Source organism: Acomys minous (genome assembly GCF_964271855.1).
Source record: "Acomys minous genome assembly, chromosome: 18".
Taxonomy (NCBI): domain Eukaryota; kingdom Metazoa; phylum Chordata; class Mammalia; order Rodentia; family Muridae; genus Acomys; species Acomys minous.
Genome location: NC_140501.1, coordinates 21,433,258 through 21,453,098, shown reverse-complemented (window position 1 = coordinate 21,453,098; position 19,841 = coordinate 21,433,258).

Below are 19,841 nucleotides of genomic sequence, written 5' to 3'. Positions count from 1 at the left end.
CCTTTGAAACCACCCCTGCTGATGGTCCAAGCAGAAGCTTTGAAGTCCTGAGAGTGGAGCAGAAATACTGATAGCCCTGCCTCTGGAATTTGGACACACAGAAGACCTTTCAGTTCTGAAAGAGGGGATGGAAATAAAGCGATGACCTAGCCATGTCATACATTTATCAAATAACAGAATACCCCAAAGAAAAGAAAGACCCTGCTGAAAAGCAGAAAACTGCATCACCTGAAAAGGAAGAAGATCCAGATGGGCTTTACCCAGAGGGGTTTTTTTTGTTTTGTTTTGTTTTGTTTTGTTTTGTTTTGTTTTGTTTAAGATTTATTTATTATTATGTATACAGTGCTCTTCCTGCATGTACACCTGCAGGCCAGAAGAGGGAGCTAGATCACATTATGGATGGTTGTGAGAGTGACCATGTGGTTGCTGGGAACTCAGGACCTCTGGAGGAGCAGTCAGTGCCCTTATACTCTGAGCCGTCTCTCTAGCCCTTTACCCAGAGTTTTATCAACAGTATTTAATGCTAACATATGGAAGACAGCAGCTAAGGGTGGAAAGTGCTTCAACTGCTGTTTCTATACCACTCAAACCATACGCCTAGGTAATCTTGACTGCAGCTGACATGCTACTTATAACCAGCTAGGTTTCCTTATAAACCAGAACCACTTACACTCTTGGAGAGTTATTCAAAGTCTTAGCTTTGCCTTCTGAGGGGTTTCCTCTGTGATGCACTCTGCAGTGAGTAGGGGCCTGCTTCCCTAATAGAACCCGCAGCTTTCAGACTCTTCAAACTCATTTCTTCCACATGCAAATTTGGGGAACTGAGTGTTGCTAAGTCTGAGGAATTTCAACCTAGTGGGTTTTCTCTCTCTCTTTCTCCCTCCCTCTCTCTCTCTCTCTCTCTCTCTCTCTCTCTCTCTCTCTCTCTCTCCTCCCACTTCACACCTTGCTCTTCCTCCCCCCTCTCTCACACACATATATATACACACATATATGTGCACATACACACACACCCCTATTGTGTTTAGTCTATATACCTATACAGTATTTGACAACATCTCTGGACTTCAGTCCCTAAGTGCTTGTAGCATCCTCCGAGTTACAGTAATAAAAACTATCTTCATGTTTTCAAATCTCTAGGAAACAAAACTTTTGTAACAGAAGTGTTACAAAAAATGTTACATTCAAAGTTACACTTGAAGGCTAAAAAGCCATAGCAGAGTGAAAGAGCGCCATTCCTCCCCTGGTCCCTACCGGTTGTAGTCTAGAAAACAACTAGGTTTTCTACACCTTCTCCATATTCTATTCCTGGATTCTATTTCTTTTTATTTCTGTTTCCAAATCAGCCAATTCTTAACCTAAATTTATCTCCCCTCCCCTTTTTTTTTTATTGTACCTTGGTTGATAGTAGCCAAGACACGCTGATACTCTCCAGCCATGTTCTGCAAGGTTTAGGCTGAACTTCCATAGGGTCACTTCAAAATGATCTCAACAACTGACATAGCTCCTACGATGACATACGGGGTCTCTGTGAGCATTAAGTCTTCAGTATGATTTCTTACAGTCACTGACTGAGCTACTTTATCAAAAATTCTCAATTTTACATTTCTGTAAGTGCTCACTTTAATGCATCAATTTTCATAATAGTAGGTGAAGGGAAAATACTCCCCATATCCCGGTTACTCAACACAGTATATTATCTGCTGGGTAAATATGTTTGTTTTATAGTATATTTGGATATACACATATGCATATATACTGAAATATTTACACACAAACATATACACAATATATATGTATGTGTGTATATGTTTGTATGTGTGTGTGTGTGTGTGTGTGTGTGTGTGTGTATTCTTGAGTCTTCAGTCTTTTAGTCTTCAGTTATCAGGTAATCAAAGATTACACATAGGCAATGTTCAAGCAGCTGGCTTAAAAATAAGCACATTCCTTCTGCCACTTTGATTAGCCACACCCCTGTCAGCATGTTCCTCCAATTTCAAGGAGCCTACAGTTTTGTTTATTATGTGCAAAAGAGGAAGAGAACATGAATATTGGCAAATACTAACAGTTTCTGACACCAAGTCCAAAGCAAAATAAATTTAGAGGGCTTTCCAAGGAATTCATTTTAAGTGAATAGAATATTTATCAACTCAAAAACCAAACAAAACAGGAACCTGATTATTTTACCAACAGATCTGTAGGCATAAATTTGTCCTCAATAAGGAACGATAATATAACAGTATCAGAGAAATGGTCAGTGACAAAATTAGGAACCTTAGGATCAAAGAAAACTACATTAATTATTTCCACAAATAGACTGCATGATTTTTACATGTTCATGGGATAAGCAAAAAGTGAAAACATTACCTTGATGTGTAAAACATGTTCTTCCTATGGATCAAGGTAAAGAAACTATGAAATTAATTTCTCCCTTAAAACACGTAAATTTTATGACTCAGTGAATAATATTTGCATGATGGCAAATACAATCAATTGCTTTGAAAAAAAATGTTTAGACACAAGAAACAGGGGGAAATCACAGGAGATTTAATGATGGTATGGAATAGATTCTAAAGGTTTTTACATGGTGACAATGCAAAAGGTTATTCATATATCTGGTCCTGGCAAACCTCCTGGGAAGGGTATAGAAGTGCTAAAGATGGTGAGCTGCTGGTATTTGGACACAGGGGGCTTGACTACAGTTAAGAGAAGAACGGGACCATGGTGCCTGCATTGAACACTGCCATTCCAGTTGTTGCTCTGCTCCCTCGAATATTATTATCTCTAAAAAAGTTTCCCAAACACGCTTCCCCTCAGCGTTTTGTTTATCAATAATTATCTGCTATTACCTGAATTTTGCAGATCGAGGACTATTGTGAAGAGTAAGCAATTTTTCCACCAATTACAGCTTTGTGTGAAAATGGAGCTGGTTACGGGGAGATAGTAATAGCATTGGATTAAAACTGCTTTCTTGAAAGCTTCACTCTGTAGGGCTCCTGTCGTGGCTCAGATAATGCATCCAGGTTACTTGGGGTCTGAGGCTTATCAAAAGAGACAGAATGAATTGAGCTGGTTTGTGTGATATGTTTTGGAGAAAAGACTCACTCTTTTAAAATGAAAAAGGCAAAATAATTTTCTATGGGCTTTAAAATCCTAAGGTTTACCCTCCTGTTCCTGTATTGTCCGTCTCCAGACTAAGGAGTGAAACAATCACCAGGTTTTAAAGTGAAGGGGGAAGCAGGGTGGTGGGGGGGCTGGAGGCATGGGGGATGGAGGGGGGTGGTCTGCACCTGGAAGCCATTTTCTTGATTTGTGCTGGCTGTAGTCCTGGAGATGGAACAGCAAGAGTTCCTCTCTGGGGTTTCTTTGAAATCTGGGGAGAGTGATTTGTGTGAGGAGGGGGAAGCAGAGGGATGGGGCGGGGAGCTCATTCTTTCTTGCCACGTTACTTTGCAGGCCTGCCTTGGGATGGAGCTGAAAGGAAATCAACAAGGCAGCCTCAAGTATGCAAGAATTTGTTGTTATGGTTGTGCCAACTTTTCAAACGTAACTGGGCATTGTGTCTCTGTTAGGAGCTGCCAACCTCAAGCTCACATGCTTCAGTGTTGAAGATCTTTCCAATAGCTGTGCAAATCACAATGTGTTTTCAACTTTAATATGCTCAAAAGGTGACAAAGTACGGGCCCTTTGTTTACATTACCTGGAAATGCACAATAATAAATTGGCTTTAGAAGCTGCCTTCCTTGTGGCATTAAACATTCAGATTCCTAATTATTTTTTGTTTGGACATATTGGTGAGTTCGCTATTGTGTGTGCCAAAAAAAAAGAGAAGAAAAATGCAACAGAATAAACTAATATTCTTAATTTTCATGAATACTTGTATATTTTTGAAAAATATGATACTTATTCTTTGAAATTTTTATATCTGCACAATGCATTTTTATCATACTCATTTTCCACTTCTCCCCCCAACTCCTCCCAGATCTCTCCCACATTTCCTACCCTTATACCTTCAGACCTTCTTTTATTTTTTAATAGCCCCTTGCATCTATTTTAGGCTTCCCATACATTCATGTGTAGGGTTCATCTACTGTATCATAATTGACCTCCTGGGAGCTACACCTATAAGGAAAGCTAGATCTCTCTTCCCCATTGTCAATTGCTTCTCAGTTAGGGATGGGATTTCTGCCTCGTGCTGTAATACTGATTGCCTTAATCCAGTGTAGGCCTTATGTGGAGAACCACAGCAACTGTGAGTTCTGAGTGGTACAGTCCTGCCGTGTTCAGAAGATATCATCTTGCTCCAGGCCTCTCCAACCTTTGGCTCTTCTGATCTCCCTGTCCCCTCTTTACAATAGTCCCTGAGCCTTGAGTTGCAGGGGGTGAGACAGCGATATCTCACTTGTGACTGAGTGCTCCACTGACACTCATGGTCTGCCCCTTTTGAGAAGGGTGACTATATGAAGAATAGCTGTAAATTAATTTAAATCTATTGTTCCTGAGTTTCATAGAGACATTGCTCAGTGTAGTTAAGTCTGTGGTTCTAAGCTTAGCTAAAGAACCCATGCAGCTGACATTTGCTTCCGAGTTTATACTGCAGCTATTGAGAAATCAGGATTCAAACTCCATAGGTTCATATTCTTTGCTTCATTATTTTTCAAATCTATCTTATCTAGAGTAGAGCAAATTTGGTCCCAAATATTGTTAGTTTTCATATGAAGAAGACCTCAGGTACTGGAGCTTGGGCCCAGAAGGCCCGCACATTGGATTTTTTTATTGATTGAAAAAGTATCTGACAAAGCAACTTAAGAAAGGAAATGATTTTTAAACAAAATAGCTTTATTTTAATGGCCTCAAATAAAAACATTGCACAACTAGATTAAAGTAGTCACTCAGATACTTGCTTGAGTCAAAGCTCTGTAGAGTTTAGGAAACTTCTATACAATTGGAATGGTCATCCTGAATCTGTGGTGACTCATCTGGAGTTTTACACTTTCAGCACCAATTACCTTTTTATGCACTAATTCACTACAAAAATAATACTATGACAGCATTGAAACTAGAAGAAATAATTAGCTTTACATCTTCTTTTACAACTCTCATGTTTGCCTGAGGGAATGATGTATTTTGGCTGACATTTTGAGAGTACAGTCCATCATGGTAGAAAAAGCATGACAGGAGAGGTTACGTTGCATCCACCATCAGCAGAAGTGGGCAGTAAATGTTGCTTCTCAGACTACTTTCTCCTTTTTATTGAGTGGAGTCTCCATCTCATAAAATGGTGCTTCCTGTAACTAGAGGATCTTCCTACCTTAACCTAATGTTAGCCACTAAGGATACAGGTATTAGGGATTCAGTTTCTGTCCTTAAGTTTACAGGGAAGAAAGTATCCACTTATGAGACAGGGTGAATGCCCTGTGATTGATCTTGCACAGTGTGTTGACTTCATCCTGAACACAGACTGGCTGACTCTGAAAAGCTGAGGTTGAAAATGAGATTCAGTGGATGAGTGGAAATAAATGAAGCAAAAGAAGGTGAAGGAGAGGCAGAGGGCATAGCACTGGGAGAGAGGTAGCTGCTGAGGAAGGCTTCCGCTAAAATGCAAGGCCCTCTCCATGAGATGCATGGTCTTCAAGCTGGTCAAAGTGTTAAGAAGCAAATGCGGGAAGCCGAAGGAAGTGATTGTGATCTCCAAGGAACCTGAATATTAAAAGGGAATTCATAGGTTCAAAATTCCACAGATGATGCTCCTTTAAAGAGAGCGTGCTACTAGAAAGACAGGAGAGGGGGATGTTTGGGCAATGCTGGTTACTCCAAAAGTACTGAGGGAACATTTGATTGGGGGGGGGGGTGAAGTGAATCATGGCTCACCAGTGACCCTGCCTTGAGTTAGAGCAGTGAAATGTCTACATCTTGACCTTGCACACCTGTAGGACTTCACAGATAGAAGGAAAGAAGAAAGAAAGAAAGAAAGAATGAAAGAAAGAAAGAAAGAAAGAAAGCAGGATAAAATATAGGGCAAACTGGGTTTCATGGGTACTGATTTAAAGTGCAAGAGTAAATATTCCTTAGGACATAGACATTACTGTAAGTTAGCCTAGCTAGCAGAACGACACTTTACTAAAAGTTTATGCAATTTTCATGAGATGTGCGCTCCAAGGCTGACTGATGTTACTCTAGCCCACCCACGTCATGCAATAAATGCTACAGAAAGGGAGGAAGTGAAAGATCTGGCCAGAAACTGCCATTCTCAAAATATTTATACTCTATCATGCATGCCTAGTTGAAATATTCCTTGAAACCTGGATACTTATGCCTCCTGTCTATCTGAAGAAACCAAAGATTTTTCTTTACCTGGAATGGAGATTTTTGGGAGGGAGATTTATCCTGCCATAAAAACATTTATGGAGGAGTTAATCCAACAGCCTTTGCCGAGCTGGGATCATCAATCCTTGACTTTGAACCTGCCATTCATTATGTTTGTTGGCTTTCTGCACACTAAATGACACTAATGGTAGGACATGAGTAACTCTTTGAAGAGAATGAAGCTGAAGGAAATAGTCTACCCATGGTGATCATCAGTGTCACAGTTGTCAGTCTAAGAGCAGCATAGAGAGAGATGCCTCTCAGCCATATGGTTACACTCTAGATTGTGTAGTGATAGATGAAAAAAATGAAATTTTAATGAGGATGGGTGACTAAAAGTAAAATTGAGATTTCTTTTTTCTTATTATTTTATTTTTTTATTCTCTTTTTTCTCCTTTATTAATTTATTCTTGTTACATCTCAATGGTTATCCCATCCCTTGTATCCTCCCATTCTTCCCTCCCTCCCATTTGCCCCTTATTCCCCTCCCCTATGACTGTTCCTGAGGGGGGATTACCTCCCCCTGTATATGTTCATAGGGTATCAAGTCTCTTCTTGGTAACCTGCTGTCCTTCGGTTACCAAGAAGATTGAGATTTCAGGGGGACTGTTTTTGCCCTATTGGGGGCTTTGGGGAGAGAGGTGGCACTCATTTGGCACTTTATAGCCTGGCAAGGTGATGTTTAGCATATGTTAATATCATGTGCTATTCTGAGTAGTGTTTAAATTACTGAACCTTTACACTGATTCTGTAAGCTGGATGCTGTTTCCCTTTCTTTTTTTAAAATTTTTTATTAATTTATTCTTGTTACATCTCAATGGTTACCCCATCCCTTGTATCCTCCCATTCTTCCCTCCCTCCCATTTTCCCCTTATTCCCCTCCCCTATGACTGTTCCTGAGGGGGATTACCTCCCACTAAATATGCTCATAGGGTATCAAGTCTCTTCTTAGTAACCTGCTGTCCTTCCTCTGAGTGCCACCAGATCTCCCCCTCAGGGGACATGGTCAAATATGAGGCAACAGAGTTCATTTCTTAACATGTAACACATAGAGAGCTCATGATGCTCTGCTAAGGCCACACAACTTGATTAAAGCAAATAAGCAGGAAATTTGGGTTTTGAAGACAGGCACTCAGCCTCCAAAGTCCATTCCACTAACCAGAGCACAATGGAAATTTGGCGAGAGAGGGGCTCTTCTTAGGGGCATCATTCCAAGTAGCTGTGAGCGCATGACTTCAGCAGGCATTGACTTGGGCCAGAGGTAGCGACACTAAATGTGGAAAGCTGGGGAAGAAAGGTACAAAAGGATTCCTCACAAGTGACAACCAAAGGGACAGAGGAGGACAGAACAAAGAGTAAGCAGGTCATATAGTTTTTAGGAGTAGAGTGATACTAATGAAGCCACATGTAATTTTCACCTTTCCCTTTGAGCTATGGGGGAGATAGGAAGGGGAGGAGGCAGGCTCTCCAGGAGGTAGGACAAGACCCAGAGGACATTATTTATGAAAGAAAAGTGTCTCCATCTTTGATGTAGCTTGAGAAACTTAGATTCTATTTGTAATCATTTGACTGCAATTATTAAAGTGTCTAAAAGTCCAAATTATTTCCCAGGGCCAATGACTAGAAAACAGTAGGGAGCATTATAATGATGGGCTAAGACAAGCCAACAGATTCATGTCAGCGGAAGCCAGAAAAGGAAATGATGTTTCAGATACAATGTTAAGACATTATCGGAAGCTCTCAGGTGCTCCAGACATCCAGCAACATCCAGGTTGCTTATTGAGAAGAGAGAATAAGGCACTCACTGTCTAACTGGTAAAGATGCATGTTGACATTACAGCCACAGAAGTAACAGAACAGTAAAAGCCTCGTTAATGACTTAGACCGATGTCAAACGTTTATTTTTCTAACTATAGATGTAGCATATCATCTTTTAAGCATTGCTTTTCAAATGTAGTGTGACTAAGAGGGCTGTATGCCAAAGAACTGTTTTTATCATAAATGGTAATATAAGCTTTCTATATATACATAGAGACATATGCATATACATGAGTGTGACTGTTCACTATATAGGACACATCAGTAGATGATGCACAGAACTGGCCCAATAAAACAAATCAAGCCTAGAAAATGATCTCCAAACTAAAGAATTTTAAAACACAACCTTCATTTAAAAACGCAAATAGTATGAACACACTGTAAGTGCTGTTTTTACATAAAACATTAAGGATTGTAGGAAAATAGAATAATGTTGCCTGACATCTACGAAGCCATAAATTTAGAGCTTTTTACTATTCAAAAATAACTAAATAAAGACTAAATAATGCCTCAATAACATTTCTCATTCAGCCTTATAAGACAGCTATCATATAAAGTTTTATTTAAGCAAGTTTCTGGTGTCAGAGATGATATGGGTTACTTCAGTAAGGTTGAGGAGTCCAACATCTCATTTGTACTTGAATTCTCCAGCTGGCAATCTTTGGATTTTTGTAGAAAGTGGCCATAATGTTGTAATCATAACCAAATCTATATTTTTGAAAATTATTATTCCTGTAATTCAAAAATAAGTCTATCTGGCATTGTAACCTTTTATGCAGAGTTGTAAAGTCGATCTCAATGAGTCCGCGGTGCTACCATCCATATTCTATTATGGGATATTAATGAAAAGGTATATGATGAAGTCCTCATGGATCTGGATGCCATAGGGAACACAACATAGCAATCAGTCAGTGGCTCTTCACAGTAGATTTGTGGTACTTAACACATGAAATGTGGTGGCATCAGATGCATAGCTAAGATTTTCCTAGTCTACCAATAAGCTGATACACATAGCAATAAGTATAGCAATAACCATAAAAGCCCAATCTGTTGACATCAGAATCTGTCTACCTGCCTTTATTTCTCCCTGGCTGCTCCATATAAAAAGACAATCGCAGAACCCATAAAACCCACATCTGTTGGCTGAGTACTGTCCCTCAGCATACAGCCACTAGAAAGTGCACAGTAAGTGAACATCCCAGGTGGAAGGAACTGCATAGCGTTAAAAATAATGGTCATGCTGGTCACTTTCACAAAACACTGATATGTGTTAGAATCAGATTCCTCACTTAGGTACCCAGATCCATGATCAACGATGCACTAGCGAGTCCTGAGGATGAACATGACTATGTTTAGAGTGATGTTGGGCCCCTCTGGATCATCTGCTGAAAATTATTCCATATTCATCTTCCATCTCCTACAATCACAGCCAAACAGTTGTTCATGGCGTGGCACTCTGTGGGAAATAGAGTCTCTTTGGGAACCTAAAGAATGAGACTCAGTAGGGAATGTTTGCCTCTGGCTGCTTTATAAAGTAAATACTTCAACAGAACCATCCGCATAATGAAATTGTAGCATCCATAAGAGATTAAGGAAATTGTATCAAATGAAGCTAAAAGACGGTTTGAGAATGTGTTTTAGGCATAGATAAGGGCTTCCTAATCCACATAGTTTTCTGTTTTGCTTCTCTGGGAGAGAGTTCTTCACACAGTTATGCAATGGAGAATGCTGTCTGGAAAACAAGGCCTGTTTGCTCCAGCCAAGTGTAACAATTTTCATGATTTATCTGAGGCAGTTTTGAAAATGCTCAGAGGTTTTGTTTTGTTTGTTTTCTCATTTTTTTTAACCTTGTAGTTTGTGAATTTTGTTAGTAGATTGGTGGATGATTGGTGTCTTGGGACTCCCACTGGTGTATCAAGGAGTCACCCTGAAGTTCTCTTACAAATGAACTGTTTTCCTGGAGATTTGTGTTTTCACATAAGCATGCTGCCCTGGCAGGAAGAGGCCACTCTATTATGTATGTGTTCTTGAATATCTAAGAAACTATATTCAGCATGGTGTTTTCTCAGAGACTGTCTGGAAAAATTTTTTGACAGAATTCAAAAAAGATGGTCATAACTTTACATTCTTTTTTTTCATTAATCATATGTTGACTCTTCTAGATTTCTTGGATCACACTCTTGGTTTTTATAACATAATTTTCTTGTTATACAGGACAAGTTCTTACCAGTTTGAAAACTCCAGAATAAAAAATTTCAAATTATTAGAAAGTTGTAAATTTTAATGAATAACACACTGAGTGTGGAATGTCTGATAAGCACTTTAATTAATTGCTTTTACTAATCATTGCGGAGTGCTTCTGGTATTTCCTGTGTCCTGAGTGACTGAGTTCCAAGTCCCATAAAGTCATAGCTGTCACTATCAAACATTTATTGAGCACTACTGTGTACAGCAACTATAATTACTTGACTCTTGAAACTAATCAGAGACTATTTTACAAGACTGAATACCCGTTTTTAATTTGTGCCATCTCTTCTGCCTTCTCCGAAGTAAAGCCACCTGCTTCTGGCTGCTCAAAGATCTCAGGGCCTCTTTAATCTTTGCTTTCTGGGCAAGGAGATGATTGCAGGAAATTGGCTCTTTAAAATAAATATGTAACTGAGGGCGCATTACTAACTGCATCTTATTTTAAAAGCAGAGGTTTCAATAGACCACCAATGGGAGGGGCTTGGGGCCAGCACCATGGATTTGTGGCCAGTGTCAAATAGAAAGACCAGCAAAGAGAAAATACGTTCCCTGCTCTTTTCAACAAATCACATAATTGCAATGCAGAAAAGGGCAATGCTTCTGATACTCCAAAACCACAGAATGTTTATTTCATGGTCAAAGACATACAGTCTGACCCTCATCCACATACCTAACAATTACAGTGGACAACTGTACAATAGTACTGATAATTCTGTGTGGCATTTGGCAAATCATTTGACTTTTCTTAGTTTCCTCATTTATAAACAAAATGTGATACCCTGCTCCTTAGAAATAGAAACACATGTATATGTGGTCAAAGATTCACAATATTATTTTGGACCTAAAAATTTATACCACCTAGTATTTTATTACACATGTTCTATATTCCTCTATATTTAGATACTTAATGTTATTATTGTGTTATGGGTGGCAACGTGATTCAGTACAGTAACACACTATCCTGGTTTTAACCTAGAAGCAACAGGCTATGCCACAGACATGTGTATAAAGTAGGCTACCACATCTAGGTTTGAATAAGTACCTTCTTCAATGTTCACAGAACAGTGAGATCACCTCTGACATATTTCTCAAAATAAACCCTTGCAGTAAAGCAAGGACATTTTTTTTTTAAATCTCGTGGCTAGCTTATCACATTTGAAGCCATATCCTAATGGAGATTCTTTAATGTGCATCATCTTCTTAAGTTGATGGGGGTGCTGCCAGAAGCTAACATGTATCATTGTCAAAGAATCCTTAAAATAATGCAAATATCTTTAAATGCCATATTCTGTAGGTCTCTGAGGTTTTGGAAGACTATCTATCTATCTATCATCTATCTATCTATCTATCTATCTATCTATCTATCTATCATCTATCTATCTGCCATCTATCTATCATCATCTGTCATCTATCATCTATCATCTGTCTATCTATCTTGCATCTGAAGAAACAAACATAGCTTGTTTTTAGCTACTTACTATCTCTTTAATCTAGGAAGCATAGTTTTATTGTAAGCTAGATGAGTGTCTGACTTCGCCATCAGTGTCTGATTGACTAATCATTAACTTGCAGACAGGTTTAAAGGAAGAAACCAGACTCTAATGAAATGAATACATGAAAAATATCATTCTTTAAATGTCTAACTCACAAAATGTCTGTAATTGCTACTAATGGAGATAGGAGCACAGATTTGTTAGGACTTGTCTTCCATCCTATGTATAGTATAGGCATAGTCTGCTACTTGCCTTGCTTTTTATTCTGTCTTTCTTTGGTCCATCAGGGTACATTACACATTTTGAGAACCCTTTACCACATGCTTCTATCACACTATGATAACATCTGATTTACATTTTAACTAACTTTCATAAATTCAAGTAAAAAAACACAAGAGAATTTTTTTTATTCCTAGTATATGTTTTACTTGAATTAGCAAAATGCAAGTCAGGAGTTCATGAGCCTTATTTCTATAATAAAAGTAATTCAACCCCTTTTATCCTCTTTATTGTAACTAAATTACAATTTACCTAGGCCCTCACTGTCTGTTGTTCACACCCTTCTCTATGTTCCTGGAAAGTGGTATTCCATGCCTGGTGTGGTATAATAGACATGGAATAAATTATAAATGTTGTTTTTATTTCCTCAGATAGGGAATAAGATGAGAGCCACATCCAAACTTTTAAGAATACATTCCTTACCAGCCAAGGACAATAAGTGCAGTAAACTTCAAACCCATACCCAGATCTAGCCAATGGACAGGACATTCTTCACAGTTGAGTGGAGAGTGGTGACTGACTTTCACACGAACTCTGGTGCCCCATATTTGACTATGTCCCCTGGATGGGGGGGCCTGGTGGCACTCAGAGGAAGGATAGCAGGTTACCAAGAGGAGACTTGATACCCTATGAGCATATACAGGGGGAGGAGGTCCCCCTCAGTCACAGTCATAGAGGAGAGGAGTAAGGAGAAAATGGGAGGGAAGGAGGAATGGGAGGATACAAGGGATGGGATAACAATTGATATATAATATGAATAAATTAATAAAATATATTTTAAAAAAGAATACATGCCTTCGGCTGAGGCCAGAGAATTTCTGTTTAACCATCCCTTTAGGCCTGGAAGCTTCTAGTATCTATACAGTCTGATTTTCTACAATCTCAGCTTCCAGCCTCTATCTTCTAACCTAGGCCTAGAATATTTCAGCCTCTAAAGCTCACTGCTGAATAAGCTCAGCCTTCCTTTTTCTTTCTGAACTTTGGCTGGCTGGTTCAACACAGCTGTTCTGTCTCAAAACTCCTCTCCAAGCTGATTGATCTAAACTGACTTCTCTCAGATTCTCACTGAATTGCTTTGCTTGGAAAAATTACCTCTGAGCTCCATAAGCTGAAATGCATGAACTCAGCTGCACTCAACTGAGTTGCACCGAAGTGTATTCTACTCCTAAACTCTTCTGTACTGTCTCCACAAGCTCCCCTGCTCTCTCACTCTATTCTCTGCTCTTAAATAGTCTCTCTTTTCTGTCTACTCTCCAGAGAGTTCAGCATTTCCTATCTCTGACTCATTTCGTGAAATCTTCCTGATTTGCCATTTTGTCTGCCCTTCAACGAGATATCATAGCTTGGGACTAAATGTATGCACGGAATTCTAGCCAGAGGGACTAAAGATGTGCCATCTCTATATTCCAGTGAAAGGAATTAAAGGTGTTTTCTAAAGGAGTGTCTATATTTTAGCCAGATCACATAGACCTAAATCTTTGGATATCATCCCTTGTCAGGGAAGGCATGTTGCTGAATTAAAATTTCTCTACAATAATACAATAAGTGTCCTTCACAATTTTTTTCTGAGCATGTTCTCTGAGTCAGAGAGAACATATTTATTTATTGACACATTGTCTTAATAAATTTATGTTCACAACCTGCTCCCTGTCAGACTAGGCCACAGACACTGGGAACACCAATAATCCCTCTGTCCTTGGAACTTAATAAAAGAAACAGACAAGAAGCACATAGATATAATATAGTGTGAAATATGTTGGGGAAGAAACTAAAATGTGATAACTGATCAATTACATACAAATGAAGTCTCACTGGTCACATGGACCAAAGAAGAGCTACTATAATAATTCTATTTAACACTCTCTAACTCATATTAAAACTAAAAAATGTGAAGGAAGATAACAAACCCCGTTTCCCTCATGAACATATAAAACATGACCATATTTAAATTTCTAGTTTTCTCTGAAAGATCATGGGCTATTGGTATTTAAATAACATCATTAGAACTACTGAAAGGACTCTGTCTTCATAAATACATTTAGAAATGGGTAGAACAGTAGATTAAACTAAGACGTCAAATCCATTCTACTGCCTTGCTGTCTGCTTGTGTAGTGGTTCACCCATCAAGCTATTCACCTACCCATCCATCCATCTACCCACTCATCTGTTTTTCCATCTTCTCTAGTCCAGCAAGAGAATCATGGCCATGGCTAAGCTCAGGTGCAACTGAAAGTTGGAGAGACATTATCTAATCAGTACCTGGAAACAATCAGGAACTATCAAATCAATTAGTTGATTATTCAAGCTCTGCTTATAATTCTCTATACCCCGGTTTAGTATCCAGAGATTAGAATGTCTTGGGATTCATGGAACTTATATCCTGAACTTTGAAGATAGGAACCATGCTTTCCCACAGTGAAATTTATCTTCACCTATAACGCACTCTAAGCTCTGCAAGTCACAATTCAAGTTTTATAAATTATTTCTCACTTAATTTTGAGTGTTTCATTTGATTCAATATTCCTAAAATAATATTATTTCACCATATGCAGTCAATATATAACATAATAGAAGGTTATATTTTTTATATTAAGTCTTCAAATTTTGTGGTGAATTTTGTACTAACAATGCATTTCAGCTCATATTAGTCCAATTCAAGTATTCCACCACCACCAATGGCTGCTGGCTGCTACATTGAACAAAACAAGTTATTGACAATAGTATGTGGGCCAGGGTGTAGATGTCAGGCAGATGATACATCAGAAGTTGATACATCAAAAAATGGATTTAGAAAATCCTTTAGAGGGTTTGGAGGTAGCAACAAATTTTCCTAGTTAACAGTTTTTCCTACAATATTTTATAATTTATGATTGTCTTTGATTACAAGTATGGAATTTAGTAAATGGTATCTTGGTGATAAAAAGCTCAAATTCTTTCCATTCTTTCTAATCTTTCCATCTCTGCTGCCTTTCTCATGCTGAACTTGGCAGTCTGATGTAATTTTTGATAGGTATCAAATTGATTGTTTTGGCTCTAAAAGTAACATGCTACTCATATCAGTGTACATATGGCCTAATTATGAAAGAATAGAGAACAAGGCAGTGGCCTGTTCCTGTGGGTCTCTGCCTTTCAGCCAGGGAGCAAGGGTGGGAATTTCTGACAGTGTTGTAGAAGATTTAGCCTATACCTTATTAGCAGGAATTTTATATCACAGCTACTAATGACTGGGGCAGGGACTGAAATTGTTCACTTGGGCATATGGATTTGGGATGGTTTGGTGCAACTTCCAATTATTTGAAACATGCATAATGTTAGCATAAGGACCAGTCATGACCTAACTTATTCATAAATCAATCGGCCATGGTCTGGGGGATAAGGAGAAAATGAAGCTGTCCCAGCTGATAAAACTATTTTGAAAAAATAGTCAGGTAAAGGGTTTTTTTCTTTCTTGCATAAATAGTGAAGAGCTACAAAGGGTGTTTAAATAAAGAAGTGACAAGAAGAAAGTTTAAAACAGTTGAGATGTACCATATGAGTTTAATCAATGCGTTACCCACTGAGCACCTCACCTACCTACACCCCAAACAAGAAGAAAAGCATCAATATGTTGCAGGCTAGATTGCCCATAGAATGAAAAGGGGGACAGTCCACAGTGTTTGGAGAGAGCACAGGAAGTGACATCAGCTAGAAAACCTTCAGGGTAGAGATGTTCTAGCTGAATAGATTGAAGAATCCTATTCTGTGAGGTTGGCTGGTTCTCAGGAAGCACTGATTTCATAGAGAAGGCTCTGCTTCAGTTATAAAAAGGCTTAAGTCCTGGGGAGCACACATGGGTTCATGGAAATGGTGAAGTTGTGAAGTGTAGGTGAAATCAAACAGTTGATATCAGTACCATAAATATAACAACTTGTGAAGTTGAGAGAATATCTTCTAAATTTTGTATCTCAGCTTCAATTTGAGTAGTTCTTAATTCTCAGGATCAGCCAGAAGAGAAAAGTCATAAAGGCATAGCCAATGACTATTTTTATGGTTTGTCCTCCCTCTCTAGGTAGACAAAAGATGAGCTTAATTATTTTATAATCATTACAATTTTCTCAGGCCCATTGCTCTTTGACCTTATAGCATATTCTTCCCGGACAGCTTAATACTCTACCATTTTAAAATTGAATTTCCTACATTGCTTTTATTTAAGGTCACTACACATAGATATAATCACCTGATTAAGAAACCTACAGCTCCAGAGTTAAACGTGTCACACTTTCACCTTCTAATGGGATAGATTCAGATGGTCCCAAGCAATATTTTTAAACTGACATTTAACCCTTTATAGCTAGTAAATTCTCCTACAAGATCGTGGTGACTATCCAAAATTTTCTGTAATTTATTTTGGAAAATCTTTGTCCACAGTATAAATGTCATCATCAATAAAATTAGGATAAGTTTGTATCTATCTACATCAAAAATGATGATGTATAGATAAGATATAAATCTAACTTTAAAAGATTTCTGGCCTGTCCCTAAATAAAGCAAAAGTACATTTCCACCAAGTAACAATGTCTTATTTTTTTTATCTCATTTGTATTAACTGGTCAAATTTATTTACTTTTGTATAGTATTTGGTCTAAAGAGCTAATACGGTGTGAAATTTAGAAAAATTTGCAGAATCATTTTGTGTATTGTGTGTGTGTGTGTATTGTCTCCTTTTGTTGATGTTGTTGTTTTTGTTTTTGCTGTTGTTATTGTTGCTTGGTTTTGCTTTGTTCTGTACCATTGATGAAGACTAAGCCCAGTGCCTTGGCCTTGCTGGGCAATCATCCTCCAGATTATCTAAATCCCAAGCTCAGAACAGTGATTTTTTTTTCTGAACATGAAAATATTTGGCATTGTAAAACTAATAACCTACTAGAAATTATTAAAATGTAGTACTGACTACACCAATGATGTATATTTAGTGCTAATTTAAAACATAAAATACGGCAGATGCTAAATTTTTCCTACATATTTTTACTAGAGAATGAGCAATATTTTTTCTAGAATCCTCTCTCCCCATGCCAAATTACAGTAATCCACTGATTGCTATTGCATCCACAATCTTGGATAAAATTCTTACAAAAGACATTGGGCTCAAGCATCCACAAAATGCCTCTGAGCTAGGTTAGGGAAGTTGGTCTTGGAATGGCGAAAAGTGTGCTCTAAAAAAGGACTAAAAAGGAATCTGAATTTGGAAGCAATTACTTTCAAGAAAATACACTCCTGTTTTTTCTCCTTTTTATTTCCCAATACACATACACACACACATACAAACATACACACACACACGCACACACAATTTTTTCTTTTGAATTAAAACTATTATGTAACGTGTTTTCTTTATTTTTCTTCTTTCAGTTAATGTCCACGCATCATGACAAATATGAACACACACATACACAGGCAGATACACAAAAGTTGTTCAGTCAAGGACTTCTTTTCATCCTGTACTCACATATCCAGAGTAACCGAGAAGCTTGGCAGAGCCAAGGCATCATCTTTATCTTTATGCCAAGGGTAAGTCCCAGCCAAAGCAGCTGAAGCTCCACCCAGGACAGCTTAGTGCCAGAGAATTTCAACCAGCAGAAGAATGCCTGCATCTGGTTTTCCCAACTGTGCAGATTCAGGAATACAGTTCTCAAGTCTGAATACCCTTGAACTCAGCTGCCTTTATTATTCCTTGTTTCCAAAACAAAAATTGCTTTACTCCTGTTTCATTTTCCCTTCTTTTTAACCCCCAGACTGTAAACATCTCATAGTGATAGAACTCATGAACATTTCATAATTGAACCAAGCCAGATTTTCATGACGGGGTTTTGGATAAATCCAGCTTTTATTTAGATTAATGAAATAAAGGACTCAACAAAAAGTTTTACTTTTCTTCTATCTATATAGTAACAACAGAACATTTGGGGAAATAATTTTATAAGATTATCTGTCTTGTGCTGTGTTCATAGCATCACACACATGGTTTATTTTAATTAATTAATTAGCTAGTAAGTTAACTTGTTGGTTGAGATCAGTTTTATTGTTATTGTTATGACTTTTTTTTCTCTAACCCAGGGTAGTATACAATTCACTGTTTGGTGCTATCTCCTTTTGGATTTGAGGTCATCCTGCTGTCTGAGCGCTGGATTTATAGGCACAAAGCATCACAGACAATTCTAAATGCTACAGATCAAAATATATAGCTACTGAATATAAGATCCTGAAGCCCATCCCTCTGTGTTTTTACACAAATGAATTATTAATTATCCTGGTTTAATAAGGCAGTAGTGGTAGGCTATCTTCTAAGATTCATTAACTCCCTACCTCTGTGTAGTAGAGCAGGTTTGCCGTAACAGGCAAAACTTCTCTCCTGTTAAGACCTTGAATCCAATTGCAGAAGTGTTGGTTACTGCTAAGGTATGAGTGCCCCGACCACACTCTTAATGTTCTCGTGCTCATAGTGACTGTAACCATGACTAGGTATGACTATCAGTTGCTTTCTTCCCTTGGAAGCTTGCTGAGCTTCTCTGGAGCTCTAAAAGCTAGTCCTCCAAGAGGATGCTTTAAATTCAGATTCAGCTAGGATTCTCTGGATCTTTTATTGGACATGCACAGTATCTTCAGCAATAGGGACTTACCTTCAACCTTTGGGAGGCAACAAAAGGCAACTAATAGCCTATATTATTTTGACAGTTTCTTATCTTCTTCCGATTGAGGTATTGAATTTTTTGTTACATAGTTTAAGGCTCTTTGGAGGATCACTGTCATCTCAGACTGTAAAATATGTAAGCTGTATTTGCATTTGGGTACACATAAGGCTACATATTATATGTAATTGTAGATAAATATTAATATGATTCTTTATGGTGATTTAGGAGATCCTACGTGTTATCTTACCCTTCTTTCTCCTTCTACTTTGATAATGACCTTCTACTCTCCCCAATTAAAGTATCTGCCATATTTAAATTTGACAAAGAATACAAATAAGCAACACACGAAAGTGGACCTTCGGTCTTCTGATTTCTAGAGCAATCAAGTTTTACATAATGTTGGTAAGGTTGAAGTCTGATGTCTCTGGATATCTGCTTTGTACTCAGTCTATGAAGGTGAACTCGCTTTTCTCAGTGAGGTTCCCACCATACTTGATCTGGTAACCCCAGATCTTGTAAGAAGCACCACATACCCCTCAAGGAAACTATAGGCTTGACCCTTTCCTGATAAGAAACTCGCTCATCAGGCACAGGGAATTCCTGGAAGTACCCCCCACTCTATGCTGAGGAGATCCTAGCCTCCAGAAAATGACTTCTGATTGTAGCTAGAAGTTATCCCTTCATCGTAGAATAATTACTGTTTGCTCCTTGGTGTGATACATCCCCCTGTTACTGCACGTAAATAAGAAACTATACCCCCTGTATGTAGATTAAGGATCCTAACACCTTTAGCCCTAGAGAATCAGACATATTCACCTTAAAACCCCTCCCCACTGTCCAAGGGTTATAAATAAACGCTGGCTGGTGAGATCAGGGGCCTCTCATACTCATCATTCCTCAGGCATGACCTTCTGAGACTCCGTTTATTAGGCAAGGGACCACTGCTGGATGCCTGATGATCAGGCAGCAA